Genomic DNA, 12,603 nt, shown 5'->3' with positions numbered 1-12,603 from the left:
CAACAAAAGCAGAATGCAGTGATTCGCTAGTCTTGTAATATCTTATATCTTATTTATAACAGGACATAGAGAAGATATCAAATGCCGAAAGAGAGACATTTCAAATATGTCATTGAAAATAGTAGCTCATCGTAAATTTAATGGCAGCGATATTGGCGCAACAAAAATCTGGAAAAGTAAGTGGTACTAAAAAGAAACAGCTGGAGGAACATGTTGCAGTTAATTAGGTTAACTGAAAACAGGTTAGCAACATGACTGGGTGTAGATGGAGCACCTCAGAGAGGCGGAGTCTCTCAGAAATAAAGATAACAGAGGTTCCGCAATCTGCAAAAAACTGCTTCTACAAAATTCTTTTAGAATGATCTTCTTTAATGTACATGATAGCGCTTTAACCTACATTTGTGTATGTCATGGTGGACTGAGTTTCATGGAGCTTGACTTCTGAAGTGTTCCTGAGCCCATGCAGTAATTTACAGGATAGAATTCTGATAGAATTTTTGCTCATGTCCAGTGTGCTCAAAGATGTCTACAGAATCTCTGAATCTTTTGATGATTGTATGTACTGTAGATGATGGAATATTCAGTCTTTCCAGTTGAAGACACCACAGTCTTCTCTGGACCAAAGCTCATTCTAAATGGACTGAGAAAAACTCAGCTTTACAAAGCTAAAAGTTTGAATCATATAGTTTCAAATCAATACAATGTAGAGTCTGACAAACACTGGAAAACATCCTCGTGTGTGCGTTTATTTCACACACATTTTCTTCTTTGCAGGTTTGTTTTTGCCTGCTTCCTCCTTTTTTTTTTCCACTGCGATCAGTGTTGCCTGATGTAAATATGAGCAGCTGAGGTCAGCAGACACCAGTGTGTGAGAAAACACAGTTAAATCTCCTCACTGCAACCCCCAGCTGTGTGCGCACACACACATACGCAGAGAACTGAACAGCAGACCATGTGCAGTGAGATCACACTTCAGCCTATCTCTCCCTCTGACGGAAGAGGGATCGACTTCGCCTTTTCTGGGAAGACATTAGCAAATATTAGCAGATATCATTCATGGCTTTTTGGGGTGGATCATCTGAACCGGGCGCCGCTGTCTGCTTTGGGTTTCATAACCTCAACCTCTACCATTAGATGCTTGCACTGTTTCTGCTCTGAGCTGCTGGGAGCCTACGTTTTTCCTTTTTTTTAGTGAGAGGGTTGAGTAGACAGAGGAGGAAGAGATCAAAAGAAGCGGGGCCAGTTTCCACTGACAAACACTAAGTGTTAAAGACAGAGGATTAATGATAGGTGCAAGCCAGGAACATTATTTACCCAGAGTCAGAGGACGTGTGACTTCAGAGCTCATCACCCTCTTCCTCTGTCGGCACTTCCTCTCTCTATAAATGCACAATTAAAATGAGATGTTCACACACCACGGTGTCGCCTTCTGATGCATGACCAATGAGCTGTCAGCATCTTTCAAAGCAATAATATGGAAAACCAATAATAGCATCTTATATAAAGTAGCTGTGTGGGCAAGCTGGAGAACGTGAGGTGAACTGATTTTGAAATGGTGTCAGTCATGAATAAATTAGAAAAAAAGGAAGATAATGAATACAAATCACACTGTTATTTAGCACAGGTGCCACTGTTGGATGGTATTTATGTCCTTCATCTGGTTTTCTGTGAATTCATGGGTAATTTTGCTTCACCAGGCCTCTATGAACCCAAAAAGTCGAACGAGTCAGGGAAAACAAACACTTTGGTTAAAACAGTAACAAAAATACAGTCTGAGCTCTGTTTGATCCTCACTACATCATCATTTCACTGCTCATGTTACTGTGACCGCAGCTGTTAACTACTCCTCTTTCATTCCTTTCCCTAAAAGGGGATAAAAAATGTTTCACAATAAGAGAATTAAAAAAAAAATGTCTTCATACATATGTTTCAGCATACTGATAACAATGAATAAAGTCTCCATTCAAATTGTACAGACTTTAATTGCCACAGTATAAGTACAATGGGATGATATCTTGAGTCACTCTTTCAGTGCCTGACTGAAGATAGATTAGGCTTATTAAAGTATCGTTATTAAATCATTGCTGCATATATTCCTTTCAAAAAAGTTTTTTTTAAGAACAGTGATCTTCATCTTTTTTTTTAGTTTTCAGCTCTGGGTTTTGGGCTTTTTTTCAGATTGTAGATAAACTTATGACTAAAATTTATATTTTTAAAGAGCTTGAAGCACAATTTAAACCTCCATTTCAGTCTGACTTTTAATTACTGACATCAGATCACTCAAATGGCAAAACAAAAAAAAAAAACTAACTATGCAGGTATTTTCATTTTCTTTTATCTATTGATATGTTAAAGTTTCACACATATTTGTGCACATAACATAAGTCCGTGACTTTTTTCCTGGGAGATTCGTCTTCAGCAGACTAGCTCTAATTACAACTGTTCATAGTCAGGTTTGTAGAATATCCACAGTGTCCTTGATTTGTATTCTAACAGTCTTTTTTTTCTTAGAGCAAATTAAACTCTTTTCATCTGCCTTGAAGCACTGTAAGTTACCACCAGACATAAACAGATGCATATCTGGTATCGTGTGTGAACTGATCTGTTCACCACGTGCACAGAGTTGCTGCCTCTTCTCCTGCTGTCTCCTCTGTATCTGTGTGTCACTTGTCTCCGGTTTCCTGCAGCTGTAAGGTGACTAGTAATTTCCTGCTCTTCTTGGAGGAAGAGGGATTGCCCAACAGCCTCTGCAAGCTAACTCCGGCCCAACGGGTGTCCGGGGTCCCCAGAGAGGCAGCCTGCGTCTGCCTGCAGAGTCTGCAGGACGGAGCAGGACTATAGCAGAAGGAAGGTGGTGGTGGGGAAGCTGCCTGCACTGTAAACCGGATGGGGGGTAAAGAGAGGGGGCTGGGCAGATTTTACTGCCTTCCCACGCCAGGCAACAGCAGCAGCTGACTGGAAAGTGTTACCTGGAATATGCTTAGCCGCCCCCTCCACCAGCAGACAGCCAATCTGAATGCAGGCAGGGTGACCCAGGTGTACAAACAGCAAACAGTGGGGCCACATCAAAGGGTCTCATTAAAAGACAATAGATGACCCCCCCCCCTCAAAAACTGTTTAAGTCCCACCAGGCCTTTTACCACAGAACACAGCCATCATAAGATCTACTGATTCCCCACTGAGCCCTGTACGCTGCCCCCTTCTGTCCACTGCCGAATGGATATCCGCCGATTGTCCCTTTCTCTTTTGATGGATCGTCTTGAGTTTTAAATGTCTATTTTAAAAGATTCACTGACATATGCAGTATGCCACACTCCAATCCTGTTCTTATTTTGTTTCCAGCTTTAATTTGTAGTTCTTATATCTGTGTCTATGTAGCCAAAAATACAACTGCTTGAATTCCTCTGCTCTCTTAAGACCACAGATTAATTGATTTATATTCCACATAAATGCACACTGCTTGTAGCAAAAAAAAAAAAAACAGACTAATTTCTCTTGACTCGACCTCACACACGCACACTAAAGCACCAACTGCAGATTCATGTGGTCCCAAGGTGTCATTCTGTTTCCTTTGATTATTTCCACATAAAAACAGAAGGTACGCATATAAGTATATAACACACGTTATCTGTGCTTGAAGAATTCATTCTTTATCTAAATACTAGACATTTTGTAAGTTTTGACCCATTTGATGAAACTCCAATTGAAATTTACTTGCAGAATCTTTTTGAGCCCTAAGAAATATTTGGTCATTTAAGTTTTTGGGTTTTTTTTGCAGGTGTATGTGGTGAGCATTAAGTCACATTAAAATTTTGAGCTTGGACTTCATTGTATATGAAAAAACCTGAGATATTTACAAAAATCCACATCTTGCTTAATGTGCAGTGTATGCAAATGTAGAACCAAATGCATCATTTTTACTTTTTACTTATTCCCTGTTGCTTAATCTCTGCCGTAAGTTTGTCATATTGGTGTTTTTGTATTTCTTTTTCTTGAGTTGCAAATATTGCGCACATGATTTGTGAACATCTTTCAGTATCACATAGTTTTATTCCAGCACTCGTACTTTATTCATTTTATACAAGCTTAGTTTATCTTTTTCTTTGTTTCATAGGCAGCACATGAGTGTCACTGAATCTACTTTGGTTTTGTTCTCTGTGGGGTCTGAAAATGAAGCAGAAAATACCTGCTGAAATCAGTGGCACTTCAATGTCTCTCTGAGCTACCAAGATCGTTGAAAACAGCTTCAAAGCAGGAGCTAAAGCTGACTTTTACCAACTTTTGCCTTTCCCATCCTCGTATCAGTTTTGCCTCTAAATCTCTGATGTTAAGTTTGAATTTTAAATCAGGGTCCCTGAAGTATGATGGGATGGGCTCTTGGGATATCTTGCATAAGCGTTTCTGCATCAGTAGATGTGAGACGCAGGCAGACTTCAGCTCTCATCCCTGCAAATAAAGAAAAAAATGCACACACACAAACATTTGAAGCTGCAGCCTGAAGGCCTGCCCTATGCCGTTAGATGTGAGCTGGCCTGGGAAAAGCCTATCTGGACTCCACAGACAGCAGCAGCCTCTCAGCTTTGATGGGGATGCCTCTTTGTAGTTGGCCTGGAGATGGCTTGTTAGTCAGTAAAAGTGAAGACTAAATGGCTCCCTAACAGGAAGCAGTTTACACGGTGACGCTCAACCTGCCTGTGGCCTTCTATTGTCCTGAGCCCCATGTCCCACTTCATTACCATTTCCATAAGAAAGGAACAGTAATTGCCCCTTTTCTTCTGCTACCCCTTCATCTTGGAGTGTCTCTTCTTCTCCTCTTTTTTTTCTTTACTCACCTTCCTTCTTCTGCTCGCCATCTCTGAGAAGTTCATCCAAAATTGGATGAAAAATCAGGTATTCAGACGTCCCTTAAAGTTGTTGAAACCAAACCCTGATTGTTGCTTATATACTTTCTTTTGAATATATTTTTTCACTTTTAAAATACAGACTTTAAACTTTTAGAGGAAAATATCACACTATTTGCAGCTTCCAGAAGCACAAAGAACTCAAGCATCAGTGCAGTATGTGTGTTGGAGGTCCTGAGACTCCTGACCTGACCTTTGAACTAATTTTGGATGTCTTCTTGGAAGAACATCTGATTGGTTTTGAAAAAAAAAGCCCCCCTCAGTTGTTTGATAAGGTACGGACACAAGTTAGAACACTGAAATGTTACAATGGGTCAAAGAGGTAATGTCACTTACATGAATAATGAATAACTGGCTCATACGACTCCAAATCAAAAAACATTGAGACAGTATGCAAGCTGCAGATAACCTCATCTAATCCCTCTTTTGATAAATAGATAAATGAATGAATGAATAAACAAACAGGATTATTACAAACAGGTCATGCGAAGATTTGATTGTAATCGCTTTATAGTACAAAAGCAGTATTTATGAAAAACTGAATCTTTGAGGAGTAAAGATAGGAAGAAGATCTAGAGATTATAGACAACTGCGGGCCAAAATCACTGAAATGTTTTCTTTTTCAAATGGTCATCAAAGAAAGATTGGATGGGGTGTGAATAGTTCTTTCTCCGCAGTTCATGATATTACTAAAAGATTAAAGGAATTTGGAGGAATTTCACTGAAAGGGGGGAAGGGAGCATCCGAAGGTGGACAGCTGTGAACTCCCATCTCTGAGACGGCCCTGCATCAAGAATCTTCATTCATTAATCGCTGATATAAACACATGGACATGGGATTACTGTGGGGAACCTTTGTCAAGCACTGCAGTGCAAGGTTAAATTCACAAATCCCACTTCAAACGTTTACTGTGCAAAAAAAGAGGCCTTATGTCAACCATGTCCAGAGGTGGCATCGACTTCTCTGGGCTCAGAAACATCTGGGATGGACCATCAAACGGTGAAATTGTTTGCAATGCAACAATGGTGACCACGCACCTTATAACCTTTTTCAAATAATAAACAATGATTTCCATGAGTGACGTCAAATGTGTGGGAAGATGTTTTATAGTTTTAGGGAGGTTCAGTGGATTCAGATAGAAATATTTCCACAAGAGAAACTAAAGGCATGTTACCTGTGGAATCAACACTTGAGAACCAAGGCCAAAGAGGATACACACACAGACACTTTCACACTGAGCCCCTTTACAGACCGGCCTGGCTTCACTTTGAACTTCCAAGGTGACAAGAACTACATGCAGCAACAACAGGAGGAATCAATGCAGACAGAACGATCGACAGCTTCAGTGTCAGTAATCCTATCAAGAGCAGCGCGAATACCTGCAAACAACAAAAGTCAAACATGCCGCTTCACGCGCTCGCTTGGTGGGATATCTGAATCAGCAGAGAGCGCCTCAGAACAGCCTCTCCATTTCATTTTTTTTTTTTTACATGCACGACGGTTTATACTATGATTCAACTGTGGGTTGTCTTTTTAGTAGAATCAACCTCAGGCAAAAGTGTTCCTCCTGGCTCCTCAGTTTCCTGAGGCCCTCCATGGGAAGGCTGCAGGTAGTGGCTGCTGTCAGGGGAAGGGGAGGGTTGCCGGACCCCCTCTGTGAGTTGAACTGTTTTAATCAGGGCCCCATGTGGACCCTGACAAAAGAGCCAGGTCGGAATCACCGTCTGCTCCTTTGTTGCAGGGGGAGCCACCAAGGCTGGGAGCGGGCCACAGGCTCAGTCGCTGCTCCCTGCTCCACAGCAGGCCTCCTGTTTATTTGCTGTTTTATTCCAGGTGACAGTGAGGGTGGCAGGTTCCCGCTGGGATTTGTTGTGCTGTAAGCATGTTTACCTGTTGAGCAGGAACGACTGACAGCACAAAGACTGACGCCTTCATTCTATTTCATACTGACATTGATCTGAGTGTTGTTGTGTATTTTCATTCATGCACAGAATCTGAAAGTCCTTTTCAGTCTTTGGAATTGTATTGAAAGCAACATTTATTTATTGTACTGGCATAACTTCCAGAGAACCATAACATATTCATGGTGTAACAGTATTCTGCCGATATGCTGTCATGTTTTGACTGTATTTATTTTGATTATTTTCCGTGACTTAATATAGTCATCTGAATATTCCTCTTGGGGATGGAAACTATTGAAATATCTTCATGCATTATGAAAATGACTATCTATGTTCTGGAGTACTGATCAGATTTGTGATGAAAAGAGAACAAATCAAAATTTTAAATACATGTATATATTTCAACTAACTAACAAATTATTTTTGGTTTGTGTTTCTCACATAAGCCAATTCTGATAAATCTTTGGTGGATTACTTCAGTTGTTATGGGTCATATAATACCCTGAATGAATAATGGAATTTTCAGTATATAAACGTCTGATAGAGCATGGGCTCATTTAACTTTCAGTTGGACCTTCGTCATCATTTCCCACATTCAAAGCTCAGCGTGTGAAAAAGTGTGTTTTCTGTGGATCTCTTCTTTGTGGTGTGTGGAAAACTGATGAAGCTACATGGACAGTTATTACATGTTCTTTTAGAACTTGGCTTGATAACCTGTCAGCAGGAGGATACTGCTTTACTGTATTTTAAAAGGTGGCAGTGAATATCTGACAGGGTACCGGCCTAAAAGGGCTCCCAGCCAAATTCACACAAAGGCTTATCAGATCGGCCAGTTGACTTTCTGACATTTTTTTTTTTAAACAATGTTTAACCATTAAAAATTATGTTTCTGATGACCATCTTCTGATGACACAATGCACAACTTGTTTATTTGCTCTACATCAGCAGCCAAGTTTGCGTTTTCTTTTTTGCCTCATCTCAAAAGTTTGTTTCAAGTTCTCTTAACAAATAAATCAAAAATAGCTAGTGGAACGTCCTCACTAAGCATGTCAATCTTAGCGGAGAAGTGATAATCAAATGGAACATTGTGAGTAAAATTGGTGGAGTGGCCCTGAAGTAGTTTTTCTTTTCTCTTCCTTTCACTTTAATTGAGTTTATGCTGCTATCAGTCAGTGGGTTTACATGATGAGATTAACTCGATTATAGCTATAGTTGGGTTATGCTCCTTATCAGAGCAAGGGTAATTATCCTTGGATATATGGCGGTGAATAAATCGAATCACTGGCACAAAGCATGTCATACCCCAATACGATAGGTGGTGCTGTACCCATTTCAACTATCGCTAATAGAGCCACTTATGGCACAAACGCGATGCACAACGGCGCATTCTCCATTGCGTTGTTTATTTCTTTCTGACAGCAGTGACAACAACAGTAATATCGTCTCCTTCGACTTCCAGGTGACGATCCCGGGAAAAAATCTCAAGCATGCACAGAACGCTCGATCCACTGTCGTCTCATGCATGTTCAGTGTACATTTGGATCGAGTTATCTCAGGGTCTTAATCCGATCCAATCCGTTTTTTTGTCAGATTACGGTGTCTACATGATGTCTAGACATACTTAGTATTGATCAACAGGAGCTCATTCGTTTGGACATGGTCTCTCCTAGTTCTCCTGTCAGGTCTTTACAGCTGCTTTTTAAAGACACAACTGCCAACACTCCTTAAAGGTTTGGTGACAACTTCATTGATCCACGTGGTGATCTCCAGCTATATTGCCCCCACCCCCCCAAGTTTATTATTATAGAGGAGGACAGATAGGAGAATGTATGTACAAATGAATGGTTTGAGCTGCAAAAGGATTCATCTGTGTGGGGCGTGTGCAAGAAATCAGAGAAAATAGGAACAAATCTAAATAGAATGACTGAAATTAATTGAATGACAAGATGTTTTGGTTGGGTTTTTGCTTCCTCTTTAAATAATGCAGGGTCACCCTCTGGTGGCCACAGTAGATATCACTATGCCCCGGATGGTATGAGAGGTGCTCTCACACATCATGTTGAACACGATAATTCAATCTTGTCTGAATGTGAACCCCAAACAATGTACAATGTGTTTATTTTCTATCAGCAGCATGCACAAGATTGATGATGAATGAGGCACAAATCTTCTTGCGAGGTGACAAAAATGTATGTGTATCCACGATTTCACTTTTGTGAACCTGCTTTTGTTGCTTTGAAAATTACACTGAAATCAAATTACAGAAACAGGCTTTGTGAATGATTGATATAATGCAACAGTATGCAGGAAAAAATGACTAGAGGATGTTTTATTCATGAGGCGCTGGATACACAATAAAATCTCTGCTGAAACATGAGCACCCACATAACAACAGCTTCAGGAGAACACCAAACACACATTAGATTATTGTATAATTGTACATTCTGTAATTTGAATGTCAGCAGCCGCAGGCAAAAACATCCCTTACTACTTTGAAGATTTTGACTTCAGAGAGACACATTTTGGAGCACATCTCACCAGGCTTTATGGAATTTAGATAAGTGAGTTTGCATTCACGTTGGACCTCTTCTCCTCTTTCCAGCTCTCTGAATTGGACACTTTCATTTGCCCCAGTGTCTTTCTCTCCCTCCAAACCATGACAAACAGATGCATTAGCGCCCTAATTGCTGAGCTTTCCAATGAGATGCCTTATGAGTAACCAGGGTTGCCTTGTAGAAATGAAAGCCTCAGTCAATTTGCATGGGAGGTAATTGAATCGCCTGCAGTGAGGGAAAAGAGGGGACGTGCCACGCATTACAGCCCAACTGGCTTCTCCGAGAGCAGATCATGAAAAGCTATTTTCAAGCGCTGAATGTGGAGGGTTTGCGCTTTCATTCATGTGGAGTCCACTTTTTGCAGCCTTTCCCATCCACTTTTCTTCCAGCTCCTGTTTCTCTGGGGCCGATTGATGGCTGTTGAATGGCAGTGACGTTCAGGAGTCCTACAACCTTAAAACAAAAAAAAAAAACATTTGTGTGGAAATCCTGAGAACAGCTATAGAACAACCGAGAAGGGGGGTAGTGGAGGTGTGGAGTGACAGTTTTGAATGCTGTTTTTCTCTATCTTGGTGAGATCCAAAAACCAGGAAACAATGGTACCTGTACCCAACAGCTGTATAGATTTTTTCTCACAAGGGTCAAAATTTGGGTGTACGGTTAGAAATAGGTTAAGGTTAGGGTAAGCATTCAGCTGCGGTGATTAGAGTTCAGAAGCGTTATGCCCATGGTGTAACCTCGCAAAGGTAGAATACCAAGGATATGCATGTGTATGTGAATATGGAATTCAGAGTAACCATAGCTGTACAATTCCCTCTGAAAAATGCACTTGGACAGCAGTAAGACGTACATGTCATATGACATCTGCATGTGCAAATTGAATGTCATGATGAGGAGGATTGCTTCCACACGGCTGCACACACCGCGGTGTGTGTGTCGAGGCGCCATGGACATTTGTATTCCCTGTCAATGTGACTCTAACACAGTTGTATCCCAGCGTGCTGCACCCTAATGTCTTTTTATTGATATTTTCAAACACTCAAATAATTTTTCCACGGGTTTCTTTCCGTGATAGATTTCATTCCGTTGATTATTTGCACACATTTGCATGCTTTTGGAGGGTTCCTGGTTGAAATCCTTACTGCTCTCACTCACATATCTGTTTCTTTTGTCATGCCACTAAATGAAAAATTCAGAAATGATGTCTGAAAATCAGCTCATTACACCTACTTGTCAACTCACAGTCACTTAAAGCATTTCCAGACTGTCGCTCTACTCTCATAAAATCCTGATTCTAAAACCACAGCATTATCTGACAAAAATCCAATTTAAGTACCTTCAGGACAACGTATGTGCAATTGAATTCAGTATAAACTTACACAAATGATAATCTCCTATTGTGAAAGTAATAGATGGCAACATCCACATTCACAGTCCACAGCGTTGCTGTGGTAGACATACTTTGGTTCCTATCATAATTCCGTTCCCGTGCACGTTTTTTGGGACAAAAACCATGGTCCAGTTGAACAAAACAATCAAGCTACAATCATGGCTCGACTCAACTGCTCATGCAATCATGCTGAGTGACTTAATGAGGACTTTAAGTGTTTAAAGATTTTCTTCTATATTTGATATGAAAAATCCTATTTGAACAGTTTGAAAGTACATTTTGGGTGAGGGGAAGCACCAAGTGCCTGTCCAGCCTGCTGCTAGATTGTGAAGTGAGTGTGTGATATTTGAGTGCTGATATCTTTGTGGGAATATATCTTTCTCATTACTTTGCTTTTCCTCCAACACTTGTGTCTATAATGGTGAATAAACAAAGGCAAATCAAATAAATGTCTATCACAGCATTGGAAGCGATGTGACAGTAAGAACAGTGTTAATTTCTCGGCTCTGTGCGTCAACCTGATTGCTGTCAGAGTGGACGGACAACTTCGGAATCTTCATACTGACCATATATTTGCTGTCTCTGCATCTCTTGCATCATTAAGCCACCATAAAGAAAAGCACGTCCCGTTCTTATTTATTTTTAGGCCTGTCCTCAAATGGGAATGAGGCCGATTACACTTCCAAGATTGACAATTTTATGCTGCCAAATTAAAAGAACCCTCTGAATTAGCGAGATAATTGCATGCAATCTCCCTTTAATGGCCCTGTCAGTGATTACTGGCTGCCTCGACCAACCCTATCGGTGGCAGGGGAGAGGAGTGTGATGAAATGAAATGTCAATCATATTAGCATAAATGAGTAAATTAGTGGAAGTGGCTCATTGTCAGAGCGAATCAGTCTTGACGTGCCACCCTCCGACCCGCAGTGAGGTCTGAGGTCCATTGTGAGGATGGAAGGATGAGCAAGAAAAAGAAAAACAGAGCTGGAGAAAGGGAGGAGAGACGGAGACAAAGAAATTACATGTGACCACATGAGGCTGACAGCATATGTACAATTACTATCTTCAGCCGGTGAGGCACATCGCTGCGGCGGAGAGCAATAGACAACAATTTCTCTTCACTTACTAGGTGCTGTGTGCTGCCAGGCCAGGCTGCAGCGTTCAAGGCTGGGATTCACAAAGCTTAACTGATATGAAAGACTTTTAAGGAGCTTCTGAGCTGGGCTTCTGAGTACGTTTCTCCAATATTTGCTTAAGATCACTCCCTGCTCTCTTTGAATCTCACAGCGGATTTCTTAAACAAAAGTTTTATCTCACAACCACTGTGTAAACATGAATAAAGGAAGGGTTTTCCACTGTGATTCCATCCAATATTTGATTTGGTCTATGTCTGGAACAATTATGTATTTATTATTTACATGAATAAATCACTTTGAGTCAAGATTTTGTGAGTATTTTTCCCACTTTTCGAGAAAAGACTGAATTGTAACTTTATCTATGTTTGTGCTAGTTTAAAATGTACTTCGAAGCTGCATTGATATTTCTAACATTATTCTGTCTTTTGTTCACATTGTTTAGACTGTAATTGATATTTAACCAACAAATAAGGGAAGTGGCTATCTTACTGACCAACCTATAAGGAACACTTCAAGGGTGTAAGTTTGGTCTTAGCTTTGGTAGGAACACTTCCCAGCAAACCTCAAACACTTTTCATACTTATTCGAAAAACCTTTGAATATTACAGGAATAGCCAATATTTAGGCTTTATAGAACCAACTTTGTTTATAATTAAAAAATAAAGAAAAAAATGCTAATGTAAAATAAAACTAGCCTCTTAGCCTACATTACATTCACAC

The sequence above is a fragment of the Leuresthes tenuis genome, unplaced genomic scaffold (genome assembly GCF_036924035.1).
Source record: "Leuresthes tenuis unplaced genomic scaffold, fLeuTen1.0.hap1 SCAF_18, whole genome shotgun sequence".
Taxonomy (NCBI): domain Eukaryota; kingdom Metazoa; phylum Chordata; class Actinopteri; order Atheriniformes; family Atherinopsidae; genus Leuresthes; species Leuresthes tenuis.
This window is presented reverse-complemented; position numbering follows the sequence as displayed.